This window comes from Schistocerca piceifrons, chromosome 6, assembly GCF_021461385.2.
Source record: "Schistocerca piceifrons isolate TAMUIC-IGC-003096 chromosome 6, iqSchPice1.1, whole genome shotgun sequence".
Classification (NCBI taxonomy): Eukaryota; Metazoa; Arthropoda; class Insecta; order Orthoptera; family Acrididae; genus Schistocerca; species Schistocerca piceifrons.
This window is the reverse complement of record NC_060143.1, coordinates 376,934,738-376,955,758: the sequence shown is the minus strand read 5'-3', so window position 1 is coordinate 376,955,758 and position 21,021 is coordinate 376,934,738.

The following is a 21,021-nucleotide window of genomic DNA, read 5'->3' as shown; positions in this document are numbered from 1 at the left end:
GACGTGGCTCCTCTAACCGAGCGGTCACTCCTCACGGCTCTGATTTACTGATACAGACATTATGGCGGTTTAATGAGTCACAAACATGAAACGTAGTTTCACCGGAAAAAAAACACATGCTTCAAGAAATCATTATCCTCATCCAAACGGTTCAGCATGTCCACTGGAAATTTTTCACCTTTTGCACGAACATCTGGTTGTAATGCCTGATCAGTTTGGTCTTTTTACGCATGCAATTTAAGACGTTTGCATACCACTTTACGCAATGTACTCCTTGGCACCTGAAACTCCAACGACGCTGTTTGAACAGCCTGCAAAGTCTCCTCCGAAACAGATGGTCTGCCGCTACTTGCCCATATCTGGAAAAAAAACTATCTTCGCAATTTTTTTGGTGAATACATTCACATGTTTCATTGCTACACATGTAGTTAACGGTCAGTATGGGAAGTAATACATAATCTAGGAATGCTATAGTGTACGCTCTTGTCATCATTTCAGAGGTTTTGTTTCGTCTCTCTTGTTTTGAGAGTAGACGCCCACCCACCAAACAAAAAAGATATGGAGCTTATGACCTCAGCTGTTTTGCGGCCTAAAGCGATTACACACAGCAAAAAAAAAAGACAGATAATATATTCTTTGACTTTGAGCAGTAGTTTTATACGCTGATAAGCTCTCGTACGTAAAGAAACACGAAATGATGAGTTAAGCACAAACATAAATGATATTAAAATTTCATATTATGATTACAGATTATTCGAACTGCTTAGCTCAATCACAGATGAGCTGCTTATGATATAGCGACACCTGGCAATATTTACCAGCGGTGTTGCAACTCCACTTTTGTCTGTTATGAATAATAATTTCACTTGTTTTACCGTGAAGGTTATGTCTCCTTGCCGTCAAGAACGATGCTCCTTCGAAACAAGGGAGTTCTACCCTGCACGCAGGGAACCAGGAGGCAATGGCAGACATAGATTCAGCCACAACGCGCTCCACTGCACAGCACAATAAAATGTACACAAAGACTTTTGTTATCATCTGTTTCTATTAATACAGTGTATAGCAAGGTTGGATGGAAGAAACTGGTTGTGATTCAAAATAGTTATGATAGTAAGTGTAGTTTGCGGGCTTTCAAATGAAAATGAGGAGCTGATGGCCCTCAACTACGTACCCTCTGACTCAGAGTTGAAATATTGAAAGTTGTGGCTGGTTTCGTTGTCTAGGGGCTGGGATATGCAGTTACCGCATTACAAGCCAAATACTGCTGAGTCTATGGTATACAATATGAATATACATATGAATCGAACGATTGAAGGTTCCTATCACTCGGCAAATTCGAATTTTGAGTGTTATATAGAAGTTTATCAAGGGAAGACCGCAATTAAATAAAATCTGCAGGTACTATTTTAACGACTTTAAATGATGAGTACGATAGCAGAGGTACCTTTAACAGTGCCCTTTATTACTGTATAACACTTATTTGTGTCACTGGTCCCGCAATTAAATAAAATGTAAGTTGAATAGCATGGGTAACAATAGATTCCTACTTCACGTAATTAGTTATGAACAACAACATAGCCCGTGAGTTATTCACTTCTAAACGCATACTTCGTCTTGACTGCAGAAGCCATGGAAATCTCACAAGTGCACAAGTGGGCACTACGAAATATTTCTATCTCCCGCAACCATGCGGAAACTGCACCACTCTTCAAGTCTTTCCTGCGGCCGTGCGTCCGTCGCGCCGTACTGTGCAGGACTCTCCCGTGTCCTCTCCCTTTCTGTCCGGAACTCCCCTGTCCTCTCTCAAAACGATGCTCTTCCCCCACTTCCATACAGTCTCTCCACATGTCCTGTTTGAAACGATCGCTGTGATTGGCTAGAGCTCTCCCGCCCTGTCTCCAAGCCAATGCACACTCACAAACATAATGACCCACATTCGAAATACTGAATTTACATTTAAATAACTCGAAATTAAATAAATATTCCTACGGCCATAAACACGCTCTAACACGCATGATTAAATACATGACAAATTAAATAAACATATAACAAAGGAATAGAAGTAAAAGTAGGTCAGTAGCCTAATGCCTCTGTGCTTTCTAAAACACAATACATATTTGACCAATTCCTTCATCAATAGTACATATCAGGTATAAACAAAGGCATAGACGAATAAATATATTGATAAGCATGCTGCTACCGATTTTTCGAGTAACTGTGGAGCACTTATGGCCTGACGTGATTAATAAGTATCGGCAAATTTGGCCTCCAATAACTCATGTACTATTCAAGTTACACGCCTGTAATTCATACCAATGTAGGCTTACACTAATAGTTTTCTAAAGACACATGGATCGACAAACTCGGATGAACTGTTTAGATTTTGGAAATTCGTTGCTGGATGTTATTTATATAATTTACAGTCAGATACTAAACTTTAAACTAATAAAGATATTGAAAATCTGATTACACCATCAGAATCGTCGTGCAAATAATGTATATGTTTCTTTTTAGGTATCATGATTTCTCTGGTTACTATTAATTTCTATATGAACTGTGAAATGTCTGCCATTAAGATTTCACAAGGTCCCCCATCTTTTGGCACTCCCTGCATGTCTCCTTCATCGACACAGCGTCACCATGGAATTTCAAGCCACGCAGCTGGACCACGTGGTCCGGCCGTTGTGTGGCATCACGTGGTTGCTAACGAGCAGCGGCTTGCCGAGCTGCCTGACCGGTGGCCGATAACTCTGAACCTAGAATATTTTCAGGGCGCCACAACTCGCCCATTACCGCACAAGTTTTTATAGTAGAAATAGTGATGACAAATACACTCCTGGAAATTGAAATAAGAACACCGTGAATTCATTGTCCCAGGAAGGGGAAACTTTATTGACACATTCCTGGGGTCAGATACATCACATGATCACACTGACAGAACCACAGGCACATAGACACAGGCAACAGAGCATGCACAATGTCGGCACTAGTACAGTGTATATCCACCTTTCGCAGCAATGCAGGCTGCTATTCTCCCATGGAGACGATCGTAGAGATGCTGGATGTAGTCCTGTGGAACGGCTTGCCATGCCATTTCCACCTGGCGCCTCACTTGGACCAGCGTTGGTACTGGACGTGCAGACCGCGTGAGACGACGCTTCATCCAGTCCCAAACATGCTCAATGGGGGACAGATCCGGAGATCTTGCTGGCCAGGGTAGTTGACTTACACCTTCTAGAGCACGTTGGGTGGCACGGGATACATGCGGACGTGCATTGTCCTGTTGGAACAGCAAGTTCCCTTGCCGGTCTAGGAATGGTAGAACGATGGGTTCGATGACGGTTTGGATGTACCGTGCACTATTCAGTGTCCCCTCGACGATCACCAGTGGTGTACGGCCAGTGTAGGAGATCGCTCCCCACACCATGATGCCGGGTGTTCGCCCTGTGTGCCTCGGTCGTATGCAGTCCTGATTGTGGCGCTCACCTGCACGGCGCCAAACACGCATACGACCATCATTGGCACCAAGGTAGAAGCGACTCTCATCGCTGAAGACGACACGTCTCCATTCGTCCCTCCATTCACGCCTGTCGCGACACCACTGGAGGCGGGCTGCACGATGTTGGGGCGTGAGCGGAAGACGGCCTAACGGTGTGCGGGACCGTAGCCCAGCTTCATGGAGACGGTTGCGAATGGTCCTCGCCGATACCCCAGGAGCAACAGTGTCCCTAATTTGCTGGGAAGTGGCGGTGCGGTCCCATACGGCACTGCGTAGGATCCTACGGTCTTGGCGTGCATCCGTGCGTCGCTGCGGTCCGGTCCCAGGTCGACGGGCACGTGCACCTTCCGCCGACCACTGGCGACAACATCGATGTACTGTGGAGACCTCACGCCCCACGTGTTGAGCAATTCGGCGGTACGTCCACCCGGCCTCCCGCATGCCCACTATACGCCCTCGCTCAAAGTCCGTCAACTGCACATACGGTTCACGTCCACGCTGTCGCGGCATGCTACCAGTGTTAAAGACTGCGATGGAGCTCCGTATGCCACGGCAAACTGGCTGACACAGACGGCGGCGGTGCACAAATGCTGCGCAGCTAGCGCCATTCGACGGCCAACACCGCGGTTCCTGGTGTGTCCGCTGTGCCGTGCGTGTGATCATTGCTTGTACAGCCCTCTCGCAGTGTCCGGAGCAAGTATGGTGGGTCTGACACACCGGTGTCAATGTGTTCTTTTTTCCATTTCCAGGAGTGTAGTATCATGTTAGATATACTAGGAAATGTAGATTAATTAGTAAATGATGTAATAAAATAATATTAGTTGTTGACAATACATAACTCAGAGTCTTTGTTTAAATTATTGGTAACTAAACTAAAATATAACAAATAAGTAAATAAATGTGTAAATTTTGTTCATAAGTTATTCCTTATATCTGTATTGGCATACGTCATTGTATTATAATCTCTCGATTATCGTACTCGTTGAAGAACTTTTCACTTTATTGAGAAAGTCATCACTGTTCAAAATGGTACTGGTTGCCTCCCTTCTATCATTAAAAAATACGGAGGTGGTATTATTGACTGAAATTGATTGTCTCAAGACAATAGCTTGCGATCTTGACTGTAAAAAAAGAAGTAAATTCACATACCTCATTGATGTCTTGTGTATAAACGACGACAAATACTTCGTGTTTCGTTGACAATCGCACATCTGCGGCACCTGTTTGCTATGGTGCCGAAAGCGCAGGGACTGGACCATGAGGAGTGGGGTCGGTAGTCTTCTAGGGTGATTTGGACGTACCCTCATATGGTGATAACTGCGAACACATAATGTACCAAGGAAAAATGTAGAACGTGAACGTTTTGGTGGTCTAGATGTTACGGTGTGGGGTAGCTCAAAATGGCTCTGAGCACTATGAGACTTAACATCTGAGGTCATCAGTCCCCTAGAACTTAGAACTACTTAAACCTAACTAACCTAAGTACATCACACACATCTATGCCCGAGGCAGCATTCGAACCTGCGGCCGTAGCGGTCGCGTGGGTGGGGTAGCATAATGTTGCAAGATCATACTGGGCTCCAAACCTTTGAACATGGTACGCTCACTGGTCAACGTTATTATTACTCCTTCATCACGTGCGTCATTTCAGGCGTGCGTTCGGCACTGATCTCCTCTTTATGGATGATGATGCGCGGCCGCATCGAACTATGCAATTGTGGGAGGTCTTAAAATGAAAGAATATTAGGCGAATGAATTCGCTTGCCCATTCCCGTGACTAAAATCCAAACAAGTACGTGTGGTACGCGTTGGGAAGACGTATAGCAGCACGTCACCATGCACAGGGACCATCTAGAAGTTGTTACCCGTGCTCGTGGAAGAATGGAACGCCCTACCACAAAAAGTTATTACCAGCCATCTGCCAGCGTGGGAGCACATTACAGGGCATGCATGATATCTCTGGGACTCATACACCCCACGTCCCGATTTTGTAAACGCCAAGAAGAGCCTCATAAATCATGTAATTATTGTCTTTGAATAAAAGTTCCATTTGTGTTCGTCTATTACTTTCAGCCACCTAGTGCTGCAGAAGTTTTTTCTATGACTGTTCAAATAAAAATGTACGAAACGTAATAACAACCAGACTTGTTGAAATTTTCATATGCCACTTTGGGATAATGTAGTGAACCTCTAGGGATTCTAAGCATGCGTCGTCCCCTCCCCCTAAAAATTTCAGAGCTGTGTGCTCACAACGGGCGATGTGATGTTCAACGTCCTTTTAGACGTCCGAGGTCCGATACCCATCGAATTCCTGGAGCAAGGAAAAGCCGCTTAAACTGACATGTAGCGTGAGACACTCCTTAGCCTACGCAAGTCCGTCAACAGAAATCTACCTGGGCTGTTCCACTATACGCACGTCTACTTGTCTCCAACGTCACACGAAGTGTAATGGGTACGTTCAAGCGGGAGCAGCTTGTGTATCTGTCCTGCAACTTCCATGTGTTTTGTCCGCTCAACATGCAAATAGATGCGCTTCAATCCGGATGAGAAAGTGAAGAACAGAGTTGAGGACTGGCTCCTGTCACAGCCAAACGAATTCTGGGAACGGTGAATACTTCGGTCCGCGAAACATTGGAGTAGAGTTGTTCAGGTCTCTAGTGATAACTTTTGAATAAAGACTTGAATTATACCTAGAGTTGTAAAGCAATCGAATGCTACCTTAGGGTATCGTAAGTACGTGTAAACTACGGAAGCTTTCCTAGTAGCCTCAGTCAGTCAACATTTTAACGGCGTTGCTTGTACGTTAGGTGTGTTGCATACCTATCGAACGCTGCCTAATTTCGACCCCTTTGTCTTCACGTGCGATCACTGTCTCACTAGATTGCCTTAGAAACTGGAAGCGGTGAACCTTCTAGAAACCAAGCGAGCACATATAAAGGGCCGCGTAACCTACGTAACGTTTCTGTTGTACATAATTATTTTCCTGTCTGTTACTTAAAAATGATCAGTATTTATAAGCAAAACTGAAAGTCTCAGTTTTTTATTGAGGTTTTTTAAAATTGGTTGGTTTGTTACATGAAAAAGAGAGACATTGTAGTAAAAACTGAAAAAAATACGGATTTATCATATAGCATTAGAAAACGCAAGTACCTAAAAAAAGTATCAAACATCACTTCAATACTTCATCGAGGTTGTATAAAACATGTTTCTGTTATTTATAAACATCTTTCGCAATTCTCAGTTATAAAAAAATAAAATTACTTAATACACATCGCACTAACACTGAACAATGTGCGGTTATAATTATGTGCCTGTACCTCCCACATGCGGCTGGTCCCGGCGGAGGTTCGAGTCCTCCCTCGGGCATGGATGTGTGTGTTTGTTCTAAGGATAATTATAGGCTAATTAGTGTGTAAGCTTAGGGACTGATGACCTTAGCAGTTAAGTCCAATAAGATTTCACATACATTTGAACATTTGTACCTCGCGCACACTCATTTCTGTTTCCTACGAATTCTACCAGTACTACCCGTACTCCTATCATTTACTACGTCATTCTTGTAGTATACCAAAACTACGGAACAGTAGTTTTGTTAGAGCGCGGTCGTAATTATACCCACAGTGTCGTTTCGGACCTCTTCTGTTGAATACGCCTCATATGTGCAGCCCTAGTTTCATTGTGCTATTTTACTTGGTTGTGACACATCATACGATAATTATTTCGTCTTTAAGTTTCACTTGTATGAGTGTACAGCGGAATACTTCTGTTACATACTTACACAGGTGATATTCTAAACCATTTGTGAGCTTAAAAACGGACGAAAGCTCAAAACTGGTCAGTAGTGTTTGGTAAACAACTCGTTTATGCATAACAACTTATAAATGGTGTCGCTTTTTGAGTTTATCGGTGCCTGGGGAATCGGGTCCACCCAGACGACGTCAGGGAATATTAAGCGATAAAGGTCACGCCAGAGCGTAACGGAACGAAATGTGGACAGGGACGACAGTGTAATCCTCTCAGCAGAGAGTGCTCAGTCAGTTTCTGCCCGCCTGCGTGTGTTTCGTGTCGTCGTTCATGATACACGAGCGCATTAACCTGAGGCTGGTGCGCACGCCGAGTCAGGACTTACACACACACACACACGGAAACAGAGCAGGGACCAGGTAAAAGGACTCGCCGTTGCACTGCGGGGTTATTTACGTGTGTTTGCTGCTCGCTATCGGAGCGCATCGCAGTTAGAGCCGTATGTGCGCAAGGGCGCGAGTGTAAATTAATGGAGTCGATGCGGCGACCGGAAAGGGCGTCAGATATCGAGCGCCCAGGCAGCCATCCAGGCTGCCAGCAGCTACCACGGCTGCCCCGCCTGCGTCGCCGTCCCAGACGGATCTTCGCCCGCGGCGCGAAGCTCCCGTCCCCCCTCCCGTCGCCCCTGAGAGCTGAGAGCATATCCGTGTTCGTTATTCGCAAATATCTGTTAGATTCCGCCGCATCCGGCGATGCGACAGCGTCAGATCCAACGCGCAAGTCTCCGTCACCAAAATAGTTCTCGCGCCCCTTTTGCAAACAGAGCGCCAGTCACAAAATATTTGAAGTCACGAGTGTTACCAAGTGCCTTCCTTACAAGGAAGGAACTTTACCGCATATATTAACGAGAGAGAAACACGCTTGCAAGAGATCAGCCGCAGCAATCGATCCAGCATGAAAGTTTGGGCCATAGCTCTGACCGTAAGCAGTGATGACCTTCTCAAGATACAGCTTTGTTACTCGATCCACCCCACTGCAGACGCCTAATGCCCTGGCGCGAAGTAGTGTTCAGCTGATCCTCCTATTCGCAGGATGTTGAAGGTGGAGGAAGAGGAGGGCGTAGGTGGACATAACTACCCAACTTGTTTTGAAATCTTGTTCGAGAAAACATGTTATTGTGAACGAAAAATAGTAAGTAATATGGGTAGGTAATATGTCAACCTCACGCACCTATACGTACAGTATTTATTTTATCAACATTTTAGTATTGATATACTGCAGCTACATACAGAGTGAATCACCAAAAACTCGAATTGCAAATACTACGGAACTGTAAAGTGCTACTTATGAGGGGTTTTCACAGAATGTATTGGGAGTCAGGGGCACGTATTATTAGCCAATACACACGTTGTAATACCATTTAGAAAGTTTATTTTTTGTGCAAACATACACTTTTTAAACGGAACAATGCCTATTGACATCAACAACTTAAATATAGAGAGTTCGCTGCCGGATTCTAATGCGAGTCGTTTACTACACTACTGGCCATTAAAATTGCTACAACAAGAAGAAATGCAGATGAAAAACGGGTATTCATTGGACAAATATATTATACTACAACTGACACGTGATTACATTTTCACGCAATTTGGGTGCATAGATCCTGAGAAATCAGTACCCAGAACAACCACCTCTGGCCGTTATAACAACCTTGATACGCCTGGGCATTGAGTCAAACAGCGCTTGGATGGCGTATACAGGTATAGCTGCCCATGCAGCTTCAACACGATACCACAGTTCATCAAGAGTAGTGACTGGCGTATTGTGACGAGCCAGTACCTCGGCCACCATTGACCAGACGTTTCCAGTTGGTGAGAAATCTGGAGAATGTGCTGGCTAGGGCAGCAGTCGAACATTTTCTGCATTCAGAAAGGGCCGTACAGGACCTGCAACATGCGATCGGGCATTATCCTGCTGAAATGTAGGGTTTCGCAGGGATCGAATGAAGGGTAGAGCCACGGGTCGTAAGACATCTGAAATGTAACGTCCACTGTTCAAACTGCCGTCAATGCGAACAAGAGGTGACCGAGACGTGTAACCAATGGCACCCCATACCATCACGCCGGGTGATACGCCACTATGCCGATGACGAATACACGCTTCCAATGTGCGTTCACCGTGATGTCGCCAAACACGGATGGGACATCATGATGCTGTAAACAGAATCTGGATTCATCCGAAAAAATGTCGTTTTGCCATTCGTGCACCCATGTTCGTCGTTGAGTACACCATCGCAGGCGATCCTGTTTCATGCACCATCAAGGGTAATAGCAGCCATGGTCTCCGAGCTGATAGTCCATGCTGCTGCAAACGTCGTCGAACTGTTCGTGCAGATGGTTGTTGTCTTGCATCTGTTGACTCAGGGATCGAGACGTGGTTGCACGATCCGTTACAGCCATGCGGATAAGATGCCTGTCATCTCGACTGCTAGTGATACGAGGCCGTTGGGATCCAACACGGCGTTCTGTGTTACCCTCCTGAACCCAACGTTTCCATATTCTGCTAACAGTCATTGGATCTCGACCAACGCGAGCAGCAATGTCGCGATACGACAAACCGCAATCGCAATAGGCTACAATCCGACCTTTATAAATGTCGGAAACGTGATAATACGCATTTCTCCTCATTACACGAATCATCACAACAACGTTTCACCAGGCAACGCCGGTCTGTTTGTGTATGAGAAATCGGTTGGAAACTTTCCTCATGTCAGCACGTTGTAGGTGTTGCCACCGGCGACAACCTTGTGTGAATGCTCTGAAAAGCTAATTATTTGGATATCACAGCATTTTCTTCCTGTGGGTTAAATTTCGCGTCTGTAGCACGTCATCTTCGTGGTGTAGCATGGCCAGTAGTGTATATTGGTATCAGGGGCACTTATTATTAGCCAATACACAGGTTGCAATAACATTTAGAAAATGTATTTTTTGTGCAAACATACACTTTTTAAACGGAACCATGCTTATTGACATCAACAACTTGAAAATAGAGAGTTCGCTGCCGGATTATAGTGCGAGTCGTTTACGATATATCGCATTTTGAAACGTTATCACACCGACACGTTTACAATACCTGTTGCAGCACACACTAAGGAGAACCCAAGGACATGCACTAGTTAGATGGATTCTGAACAGTAACGACACCGGCAGCGGCAGTACACGCTTCCAGTCCTGTATGGAACGAATGCCGCACGCGTACTAGTATTTTAGCGGAGATTTCCGAGCAGACTGGAGTAGCACATCGTTGCATATTATCGGTGTGGTAGATATGTTCTTGTAGACTGCTCTTTCCAGATTTCTCCACAGAAAAAAATCTACAGGCGTCAAATCCGTGGAATGGGCTAGCCAAGGTACAGGTCCTCTGTGTCCAATCCAATGATTTGGAAACAAATCGTGAAGCCATTCTTTAGTACTTCGTGCACTATGGGCTGGATATCGATCATCTTGGTACCACAGATTCCACTAGTCTGCAGAGGAACATCTTCTAGCATCTGTGGGAGATGACCTGTTAGGGGGCTGCGATACTTGTGGGCTTTCAGTGTTCCGTCTATGAAAAACTGCCCTATGCTGATAGTTCACTATCCCACACTACACATTTTCGTTCCATGAACCCTGACGTTCCACTTGGCGAAACCAACAGGGGTTGTCAACAGACCAACAGTGTGTGTTCCGCCAGTTTTCCTGGCCATGATTGGTAAATGTAGCTACACCACTAAACATGATGCATGACACATCTAGAGTATCCTGCCGTAATGTCCATGCACAGCAGTAAACTGCATGATGCAACCCGCTTGGGCTGCTCGCCAGCGGGTACGCGTGCTGCTACTAGGACTACAGCACGAGTACGGGATCAGCGCTCATATGTAATCAAGGTCATGCGCTCAGTACAAAAGCGGCCAACGCAGACCAGCGGAATCATTCCGCTGTGAGCTATATCTGCAACAGCATTGAAGCACTATGCCTCGTCGACGTGTTTATCGTCAACGTCGCCATCGCATACCAGTTTACAAACACATAATAAGCCCGGAGAATAAACTTGGCACAAATGGAACTGCACAAAGTGTCATATTGAATGGATCGATTTTTTTCCGGGGATGTCGAGTTAATTTCAGTCTTGACGTTGCCACAGGGGTTGTCAACAGACCAATAGTGTATGTTTCGGCAGTTTACCTGGCCATGGTTAGTAAATGTAGCTACACAACTAAACAAGTTGCATGATATTTCTGGAGTATGTTGTCGTAAAGCCCATGTACAGCGGTAAACACAATCCTCATTATCTTTTCCATGCAGCTCTTGATGGCGAGAGATGTGATAAGGATGGAACCTGAGTCGAAGGAGACTGCTTAGGACACTTGCCTGAGCCATGCCACTTCCTCGTGCCCGCGTTCTTGCTAATGTGTGGATCAACTGCAACAGCAGCAAGAACATTAATTTTCCGCTCTTTTGTCGTCATGTGTTTCCTTCTGTTACGTTGTCTGTGTCTTACACTACCACCTTCATTACTGGTCAAAGAGTTTGATAAATAAGTGCCGAGATGGTTTGACGTCTGTTAGGATGTGTTGTTGCATACACCGTACAAGAACGAACTGCATTCTTCCTGCACTTTCCATACATCGTGATCATGTCGGCTTTTTGTGCATTGATGAATCCATAGTCCACTCACGACCCACTGCTTGAACTGTTACTCACTATCAGTTCGCAGTGCACTGAAGGAACACAAAAGCACATTGTAATCAAACATAACAACATCCTGCGTAGCAACTACACAGGTTGAAGGGCACACAAGTGTCGGTTTCGGAACTTTTCAAAATACGATATCTCGTAATTGGCTCCCACTAGAATCCTGCAACAAACACCACTGATTTTCTGATTTATCCTATTCTTAATTTCTTAAGGTCAATAGGGATGGTTCGATCAAAAATGTGTATTTGCAAAAAACATACACATTCTAAATATTGTTACAATCTGTTTCTTGGCTAACAATATGAGTCCCTGACTACCAACGCATTTCATGAATACCGCACATGCAGAACACGTTCCATTTCCATAATATTTGCGATGCAAGTTTTAGGTGATTCATTCTGTATACTGAAATCAACACACCTAAGCAACTGAAGAATTAACATGAAATGAAGTCAATGATTTCCGTTTTACAACTTAATTATGCCAATCACGTTGAAAAATTTCGCATCTCTTGCAAATGTACTTCACTTTAGCAGATCCAGCGTTAAAATCCAAAGAAAATGGCGCACCACAGTGATGTTAATAATTAAACAGATCTTCCCTACTTTATTAATGAACAGTGACAATCTCATTTGTCTCATTCATTTACAATAAATTTGTGAATCGCAACATAAAAATGTTCAAAGCCAACAGATCTCTGATACCAGCTAAGTTAGGAACCGCACACTTCTGTAGTAATTAATTAAAATGTGTTACGAATGTAGAAACAGTATTTCGCAAACCTTCTCGTCACTCCACTGTACAACACTTTGCGCTCGGGCATTAGGCGGCTGCAGTGAAAACGTGCGACTGACATACAATCGATGCGCGATAAAGTTCTAAGACTTTACTTTATAAAGAATTAGAGTCCAAATTCTCAGCAGGATCGATTGCTGAGGCTGACATCTTGCAACTCTGCTTTTTACCCCCCTAAATTATTAGGTCAAGTCGGTGCCGTTTCCTTGTTAGTGATTCTGTGGCGTTTCCGGGCACACTGCCTATTTTTTCCGAATGTCTTGATATTCTTACTTTTCATACCTCGACTGTTTGGTCGGGACTGTATGTCAGAGCTGCGCCTCACCATACAGCACTGACGTTTGCAGCAGAGCCAGGAAAGCCACCGGCTGGAGTGGCAGAGCGGTTCTAAGCGCTTCAGTCTGGAACCCCGCCACCGCTACGGTCGCAGGTTCGAATCCTGCCCCGGCACGGATGTGTGTGATGTCCTTAGGTTAGTTAGATTTAAGCAGTTCTACGTTCTAGGGGACTGATGTCCTCCGTTGTTAAGTCCCATAGTGCTCAGAGCCATTTGAACCAGCCAGGAAAGCCTGTAATGCTACGGGTGCTTTCTTTCCTAGTGCTTACCCCATCGTAAGAGGTTCGCTGATTTAATGATCTGGCAAATTCATTTTACTTTAACTTTTGTAGTGGAAGAGAAGTTGTATTATACAAATATTGGTTGTGTATATAATTAACCAAAACAATATTTTATAAAAGTATTTCTGTTTTATTCGAACAAGAAAGTATGTCGTCAACACTACTCGCGGATTATGCTCCTTCTGGCCTACTGCTGCTTAAAACGCAGTACGAGAAGCAACCTATGATCGTAGGACAAGTGATGAATATGTCCACAATTCCTCCAGCCGACATTAACAGCAGCTGAGTCCTGACGGTGCTGCTGGTTCCATAATCAACCAGTTACTCATTTGGCGTCACGAGGCTACAAGGAGACCACATAGCTATCGTACTTTCGTAATTTTTCATTTCAAGTCACGCAAAGTTCGAAATTCAAATATCAATCATACGGATCAATTCGATGCAACTCTGAAAAATTCTCTTTTGAGTTTTGCTACCGTTTTAAGTATCGTAAAATGAGGGGGATATTTCAATAGGCAGTGGGTCTCTGTAGTAGAATGCTTGCCTGTCATGTCGGTGGCCGGAGTTCGCTTCCCGCCCATTGTAGATTTATAAACAGAGATACGTGTTGTTCGATCATTTCCATGAAGAGTAAATATGAAAAAAAATTAATTTGTATTTTTGTCATATCTAAAAGATCTTTATTGTCAATCTTTATATACAAGAAAATAGGTTGCTAATATTTGTGCTCGCAAAACTAGAAATCTTGACACAACGTTGCTCTCAAATGCGAGCTTGGTTTATATATCTGAAAAAGTAATTGACAGATTTACTTCAAATCTTTAGTCCTTACTCTAATAAATGTTTAGACAATATGTAAACAAATACGCATATATGAAATATGTAACTGTGAAATGTCATTAGCAAATATCTCGAAATTTTCAACGATGCTCTACGAAACATTCACACTACGGAATATGAATTTGCAATTACAATAAACGAGGCTCAACGTCAGAGAAAGGGAGCGAGAGTAAATGGACAGAGGAGTGGGAGAAATGGACATAGAGAGCGGAAAGCGGAAAGAAGGAGATGGACAGAGAGCGCACGAGGAGATTTAAAGAGGGGAAAGAGAAGATGGACAGATAGAAGAGGAGGGAGGGGGGAAGTGATGGGGAAAGACAGGAGGGAGAAAGGGTATATGGTCAAAGATACGGGGAGGAGGAGGTAGAGACCGGTGGAGTAGGAGTTTAGAACGTGTTTTCTCTTTTATTTCTTTTTCGTTTAAGCAGACTGAACCACAATAAACCGTGGCCGAGTACGGTTAGTCATTTATAAAAGGTCAGGTGCTCAAAATTTATATTTGCAATGAAAATTGGATTTTTGTAACACGGAATCACTAATAAGAAGATATGAATCTTGCGTGAAAATGAGAATTAGATATGTGTTAATTATCGTATTTTGGTGAATTTTTGTATTTAAATGACCTGAATAATCGTACTGAAGAGAAAGAACCGAAAAAATAATGACATAAACGAGAACGGAATCAGCGATTCAGCGATTACCAGCCTCGAAGGTTACCGATTTTTTCCATTCCTCTGTGTTTTACGTTTCACGGAAATGCTCGTAGAACACATTCTTTTGGTTAAAAATTTACATTAGCAGGCGAGCATTGCACTTCACAGCCATGTTAACTGTCGAAAAAAGGTTGACCTTACTGTGGGGTACTAAGGACACTGGGAAAACTACTAAGTCGACTTTCTCGTCAATTTTTGAGAATTGTATTTGAAATGCGTTGTGCGATTGATATTTGAGGTCTGAACTTCATGTACCATAAACATAAAAAAATTTTAATAATCCGACTGCCGTGTGGTCCTCCGCTGAGTGGACTTCGTTTCGGACCAGAAAAAATCGGGCAGGTACCAGGAATCGAACACCGCTGCTTTCGACCAAAGGCATCAGCACTATCCCTTTTTGTAGAAGATAAAAATGTGTGTCATAATGTAATCCGAAAGATATGCTGGGGGTTGGGGGGTGGGGGGGGGGGGGGCAGCTGCCATCACCACGTCACTGCCACATTACGGCGGTGTGAAATGAAAAAGATAGGGTGGGGGTTTTAGGAGAAATAAGTATGAATGTGGAGATGGGTTGTATGGAGTTCCCATGCAGTCAGATGTCAACTGAGCTATGTATCGCATATCGCGATAACAGTCAGTTTCCAAACCAAAATTCAGTCCCCGCATTAAGTCTTCCTTCGCTTACCCTCCTGCGTGTTGCCACGAATGACAGTTAACTGTCTCCATTTGTGCTAAAAAAGCAGGACATACGAGAGACCTAGTCGTGTTCTGCCGCCTCAATGTAGAAAACAGAAATTTTGTTACAGATAACTAACCTGATGTCTTTTATAGATGACGTTGCCACAGCGCAGACGTACAGCCTCTCTCTTGGAGAGAACATACGAAGCAGATGAAGCTATACACTGCTAACAAGAAGAGGTTTTCCTTTCGCTCGATCAGAAAGTCACACGTTTCACAATTCCTGTTAGAATCAATGACAGTCCTGTTACATTAAGTCACTTAAAGAAAACATGTCCACGAAAATTGTATATTCTGTTACTAATCTTCTCGGCTTTGTACGCAGATTCGCGTTATTTAAACGTTATCACGTGCCGCGAACCCGACGTCTTAATTCTGTGGCCATTAAAGCGAACCGAATTGTTTAACCTCTCGCCTCAGACTAGACTAGGCAACCCGAATCTCTTTGCTTCGGAGCTCACTTTTGGTGGGAGCTGAACGTGCGCGAAGTGCTTCATCTCAATGCCGTCCTTCTAATATTAATGAAAATTGTTATCAAATTGAGGACTGAAAAAATGGATTAAAGCTTGCTATCTGGACCGCATTCAGCACGAATTACACTGTAAGAAACAGCAATAAATGAATAACAAATTTTGCGCGTTGACTCCTGTGTCATCAGCCAGTCAAATTGTACTAAACCGGCACAATTTCTCACGGAATTGGTACTCAGGGTACCATCTATTGCCTTCCTCTTACCCCATCTCTTACGTCATGTCTCATCTGCTATAATTTCTGCCACACTACGGAGTGCATGTAGAGACGGAATCCTACGGCTCTAAAGCCGGGAAAGTTTCAGCGTTATACTACGCCATCTTCAGGCCCCTGACCTCGGTTGTGTTCAAAATAGGGGTCAGCAATACTGGTATTAGTAGCTATTTGCTTCAGTGATCACTATACCTCGATCAGTGGCCTGAAGCTGGCGTAGTAAAACTCTAAAACTGGTTGACAAATAAAATAAGGTTGAAAATTGACGGCTCAAAGGTATTTAATTTGACATCTTCTACCGAACAGCCGAGTCCCGCAACCATTTCTAAGAAGATTGACATACAGCGAAATTTAGACGGCTGAAGATGTTTTTATTCGATATTTTACACTGAACAAGCGAGGTTCTACAACCGTCCGGTATAAAGATGGACTTAGAGAGACATAAGAGGAACAGTTGAAATATCAAAACTTTAATTTGTCAACGTTTTGTGACATATTAATTTAAAATGGCAGAATTAAGGTATACATACCACGGTTTCCACCGAATCCTAGGATACACTATTAAGTCGTTACAATATAAGGAACCGTGAAATAGTTATCGCCTGGGTATAGGAAAGGCTGTTACTTTTTGTCGGCATGTCATCAAGCGTGACTGTAGTAACTAAACTGGCACTACAATACTTAGAGCTGGTAATCATTTTCAGAAGTACCACGTATTTTGCGCTCTTTGATTGTACCAGGCACAGCCTGCATTTAACGCAATCAGTAGTTACTACATTCGATGTCCGGCAAGTAAGTACCGATTTGGAAAAAAAACTTCATAAAAACATAATTTTCAAAACAAGATTTGTTTTGATAAGAAAGAGTATTTCTTAAACTATATTTCTACATAGTTGCTATCAATTTTGAGACATTTGTCATAGCGGGAAGTGAACTTTTCTATGTCCTCTTCAGAGAAAGATGCCTCCAGTGAAGATGGTCACTGCTGAATGCCGTCTTTTGAGTCATCATTGCTGTCATAGCTCTTTCCTTCAAAACCACGCTTCAAGCTCAAGAATGATTGGTAATGAGAGGATGCGATATTGGGGCTTTACGGCGGTGATCGAACTGCACCCAACCAAACTGTCGAATAAGGTTTCGAATGACACCAGCAGAATGGAGACGTCCATATTCATAAGGCAATACAATGCTTTGACTGAGCATGCCGCGCCTTTTTTTTTAATTGAGCGCCGAAATTTTCCTAGTGTTTTACGTGTCTTACCGCATCGATTGTTTTACCTCTGGGAAGAAACGCAACCAGCAGAATGTCGCGTGTGTCCGAGAACACAGTGCACATGATTTTTTGTATTGACAACGTCGTTTTAAATTTATTTTATTTATTTATTTGAGGGAGAGTGTGTACTCCACTCCATAGACTGTTGTTTTGATTGTGTGGTGACACGATGAACGCAAGTTTATTCACCGGTCACAATTTTGTTTAATAATTCATCTCCTTCATCACCGTGTCGGGTAAGAAATGTTATTTTGTGGACATCCGTAAGGAGTTTCGGAACCCAGCGGGAACATCATTTGCGAAAACATAAGTGATTTGTTTCTGAAATTTATGGAACTTCATCATAAGGTATTCCTATTGTGGACTAACCGTTTTCACGAATTTACTCGTTCACTTTCTCAACCAAACCATCATTGACAACACAAGGCCGCCCACCCCGTGCTTCGTCATGAACTATGATTCGTCCATCATTGAATTTTCTCAACCGATTTCTCACCATTCCACCAATCATTATATTTTCGTCCTGTTTCTACAAAATAACGATGAATTTCAAGTGCCTTAACATTCTTTACGTTCAAAACCATTTCACAGAACGCACTTCACAGTCGGCGGGCTCAGAGGACGACCACTAACATATTTAAACACAACACAATCCGGCTGTAATGGCGTCAGTGGAAAGACAATGAACCACAGGAGTCCGAATGTGTGGAACTGTGACACTAGTGCTACAGTGGCGGTAGTACGAACCGGTACTTACTTTCCGGACACGCCTCTCATATTCTAAGCCAGTCGTTGGTATGCCTTAAGATGTGGCTCGTCAGTGAACGCATCCTCTGTTGTAGGAGGCTGTGACGTCATACAGTAAGTACGAGGAAGGCTCAGCTGAGAAAGGGACAGGTCTGTTCGATTTTTGTCGGCCGTGGGAGTAAATTCGTTATACATAAGAAACGTCTTCTAACAGACGAATTTAAATTAAATGAAATTATACTTCTGACGACACTTTATTATGAAACAATGGTTAAAATGGCTGTAAAAACTATGGGACTTATCATCTGAGGTCCCCTAGACTTAGAACTACTAACCTAAGGACATCACACATATCCATGCCCGAGGGAGGATTCGAACCTGCGATCGTAGCAGCAGCGCGGTTCCAGACGGAAGCGCCTAGAACCGCTCGGCCACAGCGGCCGGCATTATGAAATATTTACCAGTTATCCTTTTAACGGTTGGTGTAGAAGATCATAGTGAACAATATATTTTGTCAATGTTCAAGATCAGTATGATTTCAGCGTAACACAATTTATCGCTCAGTAAGCAGAAGGTGGAGTGACGACCAGTATGTTGCGAGCACGTCCTTAGCAATTGGCCAGGAAAGACTGTCGCAAGAGTTGAAGGAGTTTGTTAGTAAATCGCAGGGATGCCAGTTCTGAAGTGGTGGGAACGTTTCGTGACTCTTTTATTCATAGATCAGTCAGTAAGAGCATTGTCCGCTAAATTTATTTCTGACTTCGTGTCCCATCGAATACACAATCTTAGTCTGTTTAGAAGTTTCATATGGAGAGATTATTGGGGAGGGAAATGGTGGAACTGAAAGTATCTGTAAATCAAGAGATTCATAGATGACGTACGTTCTTCCTCGCACTGCTTTCCATCCCTGGCCCCCTCGCCACACCGTAGGCATATACGTACAGCTTTTTGTAATAGGCATACACGTTCACGCAAGTTAACGTACAGTGACGAAAATAGGGTCTTCAGATAGTGAATAATACGCAGGTGTATTTCATTACGAATATAAAAACATTTATCAGTACAATTCAGCACTGGGCTCTTCTTTGGAAAATAACGATCAATGTTTCAAAAACTCAGGCAATCATCTTCACCAACAAAAAAATACCTCAGGATGTAGCATTTACCTTAAAAGGAACTGTCCTGCTACGGAAATCCAATATCACAATATCAGATACTTTGGCCTTGTTATCGACTCCATACTTAAATTCAAGCATCACATCCATCGTATTTGCAGTCAAGCCAGTCTTCTTTATCAGGTGTATCCGATCATAGAAGTTTTCTTCTTGTCCATAATCACTTATGCCTCCAAAATTTGGCTTTTAGCAGCGAACACGAATTTCAGGAAAGTATAGATCGCCTAGACAAATTTCTCTTAATTGAAATGGACGCTCCCCATTATTTACCATACTCAGTCATTCACATAGACATCCAAGTTCCGAAAATATACTCCTTCATCCAGCAATAAGCACAAAGATTTTATGACAAATCTCAGTCTTACCCTCACTTCTCTTCGCTCATTAAGTTAAATACCACCTGATTCGCCATGCAAATTTCCCTGGATGATCCTGAACAGCCAATTCTCTTTCTAACCCTCACTCATTCCGATGTCTTTTTGATCCATCTTCATTTCGTCTTTAACTCTCTCCAATGTCATCACTCCGCCATTTCGTAACCCGAGACTCTGACAAGAGAAATGAAACCCTGCAGCTCTGGTCCCTTGAAGAAGTGGATCTAGAATCCATCATAACGCGATTCCGGCTCCGGGCGCCCCAACTTACACGAATTACCACATACTATAACAAAACACGTAAATGTGCTTGATAAAAACATTGGTCAGACGTGTAAAAGCACACTCTTCGGAAAGATACGTAAAAACACATACAACAACAACTGCTATGAAACAAAAGAGAAAGATGAAGTGGGTGAAGGGTATAGACTACTCCTGTGTTGAAATCAACAATGTCAGCACAGATTGTGACGCACTTCACTGAAATTACACTAATTTCTGAAGAAAAAAAATTTGGAAAATTATCTCACAATCAGAAAGCAAATTACATTTGGAACTGTTTAAAATGCTTAGCCTTTATAAACGATAGACCGGGCGACTGTTTTCCGTTGCAGTTGATGTGTTCGTACTCTGTGTGCTGTGAAGTCCACGGCAGCACGTTGGTGCTGGCGGCGTGGTTGTTGCAGCTCCGTCAACCGTAAAATCGCCATGGCTGCACCTTCTTGTTTGGTACATGATTTTCCTGGCGAAAATATTATCGTCCATGGATTTCTTTTTCTTACAGACCGATAAAGCCTAGTTGTAGTTGTGTAGATCCAAGTCACATGTGTGCAATTACAACAGTCCTTACACCTACGGTTCCGATATCAACGTCACATAGACTGTTTTAAAAAAAGTATAGAATTCACTTTATCTCGCCTTTTGCGAAGTTAAAAGCCCATCCGCTTTTAACACGAGTCCCACAACAGCGAATTCACAGTTCCGGCGTAAACCGTACCACACATCATAAACAGTTTAAA